We start from the raw sequence: 8,329 nt of genomic DNA on the forward strand, positions 1-8,329 counted from the left end.
AGTGCACAACACTTGTTGGCAATGCAAGGACCGATGTTCGCCATGTCCTTTCACTGTTATTCCCTAAAACAAATACATCAGCAAATTTGTCCTGGTTTATCCAGAAATTATAACGACATGCCTCACAATGTTAACCTCTAAAGCAAGGGCAAACTTGGACTAGGTTTAGCCAGTGGCGAGTATGCAAATTGTTATAACAGGAACCTTTCAAAGGAAAGTAAGGAAACGTTGTCCTTGGTTTAACAACTTACGAATACGCCAAGATTCGAAAAGTTATTCCCTTATACACCAAATAGAGGGCAAGTTTGTTAGGGGTTTTCAATTAAACGATATGCCACGTTTTACAAAGTTACCCGGCAATAATATGAAACCGTTAAGCCAAAACAATGAAAACTTGAAAATAAATATATTTATGTTTTTTTTAAATGCAAATTCAGGTTTGAATGTTAACAAATATGCATATTCGTCTTTTTTCCGATTAAAAGGAAGAATAACAGTACAAAATCAATACAAATCATTGTTTATAATTCTCATAGTAACACATGATGTTAGGTCAGAACGGACCATCACCTCGCAGCGCTACCTAAACCACAGTTTACAATACAAGATAGGATACAAGGTAAAGACTATGATAAAGTGCATGCTAATTAATGTTGTTGTTGTTGTTTTGATTTTTGTTGTTTTCTATCTTGCTTTATAGCCATTTGACCGCTTTTATTTAAATCTACATAATAGTAAGCTATTTATTAATTGAAATTGCTAACGCTACCTCTAAATTGACTTGCAATCGTTTAAAAGATAAAGTGGTAACATCAAGACCGGCCAAGTAGCTTTATATGTTACCTATACCGTGTTTAAAGTATTACAGATCAACGAAAAAACAAATACCAAGCAGAGTATGTATAACGCTGAAAGACAACAAACAGTACACAACTATCACAATACAGTCATTTGTAAACATTGTAACCGACATGGCACTGTCGGTGAAGTATGAGTAATTGTCCATACACTAGGTCTAAGTATGCAAATATTTTAACAAAATCTTATTCTGCAGTACTATTATATATTATTTAAAATTATTATGATATTTAAGAACTACAATACGTAATATTATAGACCACGAAGTCGTAACAAAATGCTAAATTGGAAATTGAAACAATATATATTAATATTTTTGCGTAATGCTGCTACACATTGGAAAAATACATTTTAAAACGATTATATCCGAGACTTATATATAGCTCAACAGCAAAGCAGTGCATATCTATACGTCTGCATGGAAGTTAGTTTTTTTGCCGGTTGCACTTAAAAGGAAATACATATTTACAAACGTGTGAGACTTAAATTACAAAAAAAAACTCTTTGCTTACTTTCGAAAGACGTTTATAATTACAAAATAGACAAAAGCAACTTGTGATTATTAGTGTTATCATGTATACATGTTAATTAAGATATTTATTAAAAAACGCTACCGAAATCGCTGGGAGTACACTTTATAAACTATAGTATATACACTACGACATTTTGCTTCCATTTTACCTTCTCATTTAACTTACTAGTCTGAACATTTGAAAATACAATACTCTCAAAAACACAATAATTGTTCACCGAGATAAACTATAGTTAGCCTTATATGATATCAGTATAAGAAAACAACGCTCTATAATACGTTTTATATATATCAACAATAGTTACAAAAGGAAAATCATGAACAATCAACCATAAACGTCTGTTTTAAGAGTCCTTTAGAACGTACACACATCTCTGTTATACACCTGTCAACTCCACTGTCCGCACCTTTAAGAACTCCGTGCAGCTTCCAGCAAAGATAAACCTGAAATAACAAACCATATTGAACTCCACCCACTTACTGAAAATTGCACTGTATTGGCTTTAGCGATATAAACGATATAAACACAAAATGCTTATTTATCAATGATACATTATTGCGACGTGATATTGAATATTTTACTGACGACAAAATCAAATGAAATAAAATAAGAAAGGACAACAAAATTGCAACTAGGTATTATATGTCATGTCGAACATATTGAACATTTCAATAACTTGTTTTGTAATGTATATTCTGATTGTGTTAAATTCAACTTGGAATACGAATTGTTTACATACCCATTGCATATTTGAACGAACATTGAGCTATTGATAATGTTTAAAAAAATGTTAAATGATTTTGGCTTTAGCCACGTCTTTGATAATGTTCTAAATATTGATGTAGCTGTGTTTATTGAAGCTTTCAAGTGTAGATTATACGATACTTTCAAACAAGATTGGTTCAGAACAGTTGGAAATTGTAGCGTATTGGATATATATAGAACAGTTAAATCATGTTTTGCATATGAAACTTACTTAGATATTTTACCAGGAGATATGCCAGAAATAACATACCTAGAGCTAAAAGATATTGTCAATGCTGTAATTCTTTGGATATCGAAGATGAATTTCACTTTATATGCATCTGTTCTCATTTTGATGCTCTTAGAAGGAAATATTTAAAGAAATACTTTTTTGTAAAGCCGTCATTATTTAAATATACCCAGTTAATAAATTCAACTAACAGAACGGAACTTATAAAACTTTGTATCTTTGTTAAAGAATCTGTTAAAATAAGATCAAGCTTACTAAATGTCAATACTTAATTTCATTTATAAACCATGTTCACCTTCTCATTTATTATTTATTGTTTTTTTTTCTCTTTTTTCTTTTTTTTCTACATATATGTATGTTATAATGTGTATTTATTATTGTTTATTATCATTGCCCATACACGTTGACAAATTGTATTATAATATGTATGTGTTGTGACGATGTACTATGTGCAAGTCAATAAACTGTCTGTCTGTCTGTCTGTCTGCTATTATGATATGGAACGTGATTTTTGTTGTCATGTAATATGTAAGAGATTATAACACATACTGAGTGAAATCATTGTTTTAAAAGGAAACACAATTAGTAATGAGTTCAAGACATTGATATAGCAAAACGTTAAGTGGATAATTTAAAAAGTATCCTTAATATGAAACAGTTACATGTCGGTATGAATAGTTGTATTTAACATTTTCTTTTCTCAAGTAATCATGCTTTTCAAATCCAAACTGCATGTAAGCAAAAGAACGAATGCAATGGTCGTTAGAAAACGATGGATTGTGATAAACAACACAATAATGTATATATTTTAATATAAAACATTCTCATAAAGATAAGAATACCGAACAGAAAAGACAAATAAATATCAATACCATCGACAGCAAAAGTCTCTTCCAACTTCTCTGTCTGATCTATGATCGCCTCTGTGATACCTTTGGCAGCCAGTTCCGCTTTTAAGGTACGTATGTATTTAGCGTAATCCCACCAATCACTAAAAATAGAGTTTAACTGCATATGTACATGTATTCAACGTAATGCGAAGTTGATCCGCAACTTTGTAAGATTCACGGTAAACTATAACTATACGGACACTGTTTATTTTATAGGTAACATCTGAGGTCACACTCATGTAGGAAGGACTCGCGAGTCACATTAGTTGGATAGTAACGTTAATAATATACAAACACATGTAACTCATACTTACAACGTATTATATGATAATTTGAACTTTGTTTCAAATGCAACGTATAAATAAAACCAAAGCAAACTGGTACTTCTGTACACATATAGTTGTTCCTGACCTCTTTTAATCTGTCAACATTCTACATTATATATAGGAACACGATTCAATTATAGTGTGTAATTAAAAAGTTTAATTATAGAACAGTATAAATCAGTAACTTGTTTAGCTTGAGTACTGGGGAAATGATTTGAGGCATTTAAACAAGAGAGCTGCATTGCAGTTTTATTTATTTTTTTGAAAATTCTTGAATTCAGTGCTCAACAATGTTAAATTTCACGGCAACTGTGACAGTGACATACAGGATATTTGTTCAATTTAGTATAAGATCGTAATTTATTTCATGAGCTTCATGGAAAAACATATCTTTACGAGTGGCGAATCCACGAGTAAAACTATAGTATTTCTTTGATCAAGGGTGAAATTAAATAACATGTTACAATAAAATGAAATAAAAAGTTTCTTTTCAGAGTTTAATTATTATTATTTTTTCTAAATATTCATTTCAAAAACAATTTCCCCCCGCCGCTACCCAACGGACGGGGTGAACGCACTTAACGCACTTTTTTATAGTTTATAATTCAGTCGTTTTTGTTTGTGCAAACTTTTTATGAAAACTAATTATTGAACGATTATTAATGCATCAAATAATAACGAAAGCAATTTTAAATTAGACAGGGCATTAGTCCATAACCAAATTACTACACGGCCATTTATAGAGCTAACATTAAAAAGGTCGTTTTTAACATTTTTGATATTTGGTAACATTGATACAACATCCTATTTATGTTCGAGCTGTTTTTTTGGCGGTTTTAATGCAAGCAAATGTTCGCACATTCAGCTTGATAGTTTATGAAAAAGTTTGAAAAACATAGTTACCATTTTTCTAATAAACGGTAAGTTGTTTATTTCCAAATGTATCTTTATTTAAACCTATGCAACCTCTTGTAAATCTTAAATTGGTTTGGCAATATTTTGTGGTTCGAAGCTGACGTAATTAGTTTTGTTAAAGAGCAAGTACATAAAATGTAATTTTATAGAAGTTTTAAAAGTTGATATTTTGAATCCTAATTTTGCATTTTTTTTAATGATAAAACTCCGTATTTCATAGGCATAACATTAAGTATGTTAATCCGCATTTTCTTTACACATAATATATGTTAAATATGAAATTATTCGCCTTCGTTTTAATTAATAGAGCTTTCTTAATAATATGGTGACTTGACCGTATTGTATTTGTATTATACTATTTCACTCTTTGAATATCTTGCGTGAAGACAGCCCATAATTCAAATGTTATATTTTAAAAAGATGCAATGCCACAATTTCTGCTATTTTAAAAAAACAAAAACACACCCAGCTGATCATTAAACACACACGATATAAGTCGTAGACATACGGACGGTATACATGCAATATAAACATTTAACAAGAGTACCATGATGGGATGATCAACGCTCGTCCGTTTGTGTTCACTATATATCAGAGGGCATAACTTAAACGCTATGTGATGAATGGACTTCTAACCCAAGTTAAGAATCTTTATGTGAGTAAGTGTACAGATTTTTGTGCTCATAATATCTACGGTTTTGATATTAAAACTTACGATAAAAAATGCATTTAACTCAATCTTAATATTTCGCATGAAACAAAACACAGATTTAAAGTTTCATATAATGAGTATAGAATTGAAAGTGATATTTTTATCAACAGGCCTTCTTCCTTAAAAAAAATTTTTTTAAATGTTTGCAAATATGTAATATTATCAGATTCTGCACTCGATTGTAGAAAGTAACCCTGTGAGTTTGTTTTTAAATTTTAAATAATTAAATTAATTCTGACAGGGTTAATCGGAATCAGAGTTGTAAAATTTGACCAACGGTTTTTGCAATTAAACTGGGATTTAAGATCCCACGGCGCATGCAAAATTTGTCATTTACGCAATATTCTATTATAACGCATTGTATATTACCACCTGCTACTAAAGAAACAATTTTTGTATGATTATATAAGAATTTCAAATTTCATTTAAAGCTCATGTCTTTATATTTAGAACTTGACAAACACACTTAAGAATCTATGGCGTCAGTTGAATGACGTCAGCACTTCCGAGCTCACCGTGCGCCTTTTATATATAGGAGTTCACTGACTTAAAAAATAAATTAATTACAAAAAATCATTTGATGAAATGGGTTTGCTTCTCTCACTGATTCGTTTCGCGTAATTACTATGAAATGGGTGGAAAACACGTCCAGATTGTTAATGCAGGAAAATCAGGAAATGATTCTTTAACTGACGTTACACAGTGAATGTTACGTTACGAATATGGTCTTCATTTTAAACGAGGTCTACATTATTTTTAAACCTCATGGACGGTGAAGTCGTGCTCCGTGATCCTCGTACATTGATTTTGTATACTATAGATTCCATTATAAACAAAACGTGTTGAAAAAACATTGCATTCAATTACAAGATCATTTGCGATATGTTTTTCCATAAAAAATAATTATATTGTATGAATATTGTATTCATAATTATATTACTGGTCTATTTATTACGTTAGTTTGTCATTATACGCATAATTATCGACATTATATATCTATGCCTAATACTGAATATTACATAAGAAATTATTCAGTCCGTCATTTTAATAAGAGCCGTAGCTAATATGTTTTTGGTATGAACCAATTTTATTCCCGTAATGAGCAATATGTTATCAAGACTTCTAAACGCTGTATTCTACCAAAGAACTATATTGCATGTTTCGGAATCCTTATTTTACATTCTGCACCATTGATAATATATTGAGTGTATACATGCTATACCATTGAAGTAATGTTGTGTACGGAAGGAAATGTTTTGAAACAAATACGTTCGAAAATTGAGAATTGACACTTCCCTAATGAGCGATCAGTTGTGTTTATTTCTAAAAACATCTTCAGTGAAACATAAGCAACTGTCTTTACGATCAATTATTATTTGTCATCATTTACAGATTCTAAAGTGCCGAATTTATTCAGGTGAAAGGGAAGTGAATGCAATTGCTTTAAAAAAGTTCTGAAGTTGATAATTTCACCCCTTAGTTTGAAGTTCAATATCAAATTTATATTTTAACTGTGGTTATTACACTAATAAAACTCCTTAGTTTATTGAAAAACATGAAAATAGCATTCATACGCTGCTTTAGTTATACGTCATGTAAACATAACTAACTTTACCTATTTTGAACTCCACCACTGACCTATTGAAACGTTATATGCTATTAAAAATGGCTTAACCTTACTACCACTTACAACATGCTTTGTACATGTGATGTATATAATTGTACTTTTTAAAAAAAAGTAATACTAGCCCAAAACGTTCATACATGGGCCCCTTTAGTCCTACATGGGTCCCTTTAGTCCTACATTGGCTCTTTTAACGAGATGGCACTCAGAACATAGTTCTCCTGCATTAAAACAGTTAACACCTATGCCTTCCTGAACGCTCTTAATTGACTCTTATTTTACATATTATAAAATTTATTTTTCTTACAGGTCATACACTGATCCTTCATGCAATGAAATGCCATCCAGGACAACCTTTCCTTCCTTTCCCAAGTTGAACATCAGACCTCTCCTGAACGCCACCTGTAACATCCTACATAGCAGCTGGCCCTCAGTGCCGGAACTCATGCATCCTTTGAACGTATCGCCTTTATACGAGCTTCCCGGGGACGGATGGTGCGCCTGTAAGAAGGGAAGACAAACGTTGTGTTAGACGTGATGGAATGGATTTAACTTCTAAGAACACATTTGCCATAGGATGCATTGAACTTGAAACTTAATTCGACAGGAAAATATATTGCCAGAAACAACGGAACAATTCTGATTTTAATATAAGCATCCATGATATTTCTGTTCTAAAAGTATGCTTTTCGGCATGTAATAATCCCTAAAGTGTACAAATAATACGGGAGGATAAAAGGAAAACTATAAATAATGACATTAAAAGCAAAAGTACGGGCATTGTTAGATACATTAAAATATAGTTTGCGTATGTGGAATAAATTACGATATCTACAGGTTAAAGAGTTTTAAGAAAAGTAAACGCAAAACAATCATATAACGTTACTGCATATAGGTTACACTAATTTATTTCAATTACCGAAAACAAAGAAAATTGCCATTATGAATTACAAAGCTAATTCGTGTATATGATAGATGCGTAGAGTGAAATACATATTCTGTGATCGTAGCTTATTATTTGGTTCTACGGAGAAATGAAATGATTTATTCCCGACTTAATAATATATTCTTACTAAAGTTAGAATATACAATTTCGGTGATGTAATAAGTATGCTGGTGTTTAATTTATTTTTAAGCAAAATATAACATATATCGAGTAACATCTATACAACAATAGATTGGACAATATATCAAAATGTTCTACTAGAAAAGAACAATTTGATTCAGTCAGTATGTGCATCGTTATTTTCCCGAGGCAAAACAGTTGTATTGCAGGTCGATTTTATCAATGTATATTTCCCCTAAAAGCTTTAAATGCATAGCAATAAAATACTGGCATTCCCGATGACATCAACAAATATGACGTACGAGGCAAAATCATATACTTGTGACATAGATTATGCTTAGTGTATTGTGTCTTCTACTGTCTTCTTAGTGTAATCTTCCACACTTTCCTAAATAACTTGATTTATGATTA

At 31.1% G+C, this 8,329-nt stretch overlaps 1 long non-coding RNA gene across 1 annotated transcript; it reads right to left on the minus strand.

Moving 5' to 3' along the window:
• Positions 1-504: 504 nt before the first annotated feature.
• LOC128241753 (uncharacterized) lies at positions 505-7,320 on the minus strand. The gene is made up of 3 exons (XR_008262464.1): positions 7,160-7,320; positions 3,258-3,376; positions 505-1,834 (listed from the first exon to the last, which is right to left on the minus strand). It is a non-coding gene; the product is annotated as an uncharacterized LOC128241753 (long non-coding RNA).
• Positions 7,321-8,329: the final 1,009 nt, after the last annotated feature.

The sequence above is a fragment of the Mya arenaria genome, chromosome 7 (assembly GCF_026914265.1).
Source record: "Mya arenaria isolate MELC-2E11 chromosome 7, ASM2691426v1".
In the NCBI taxonomy this organism is placed as follows: Eukaryota; Metazoa; Mollusca; class Bivalvia; order Myida; family Myidae; genus Mya; species Mya arenaria.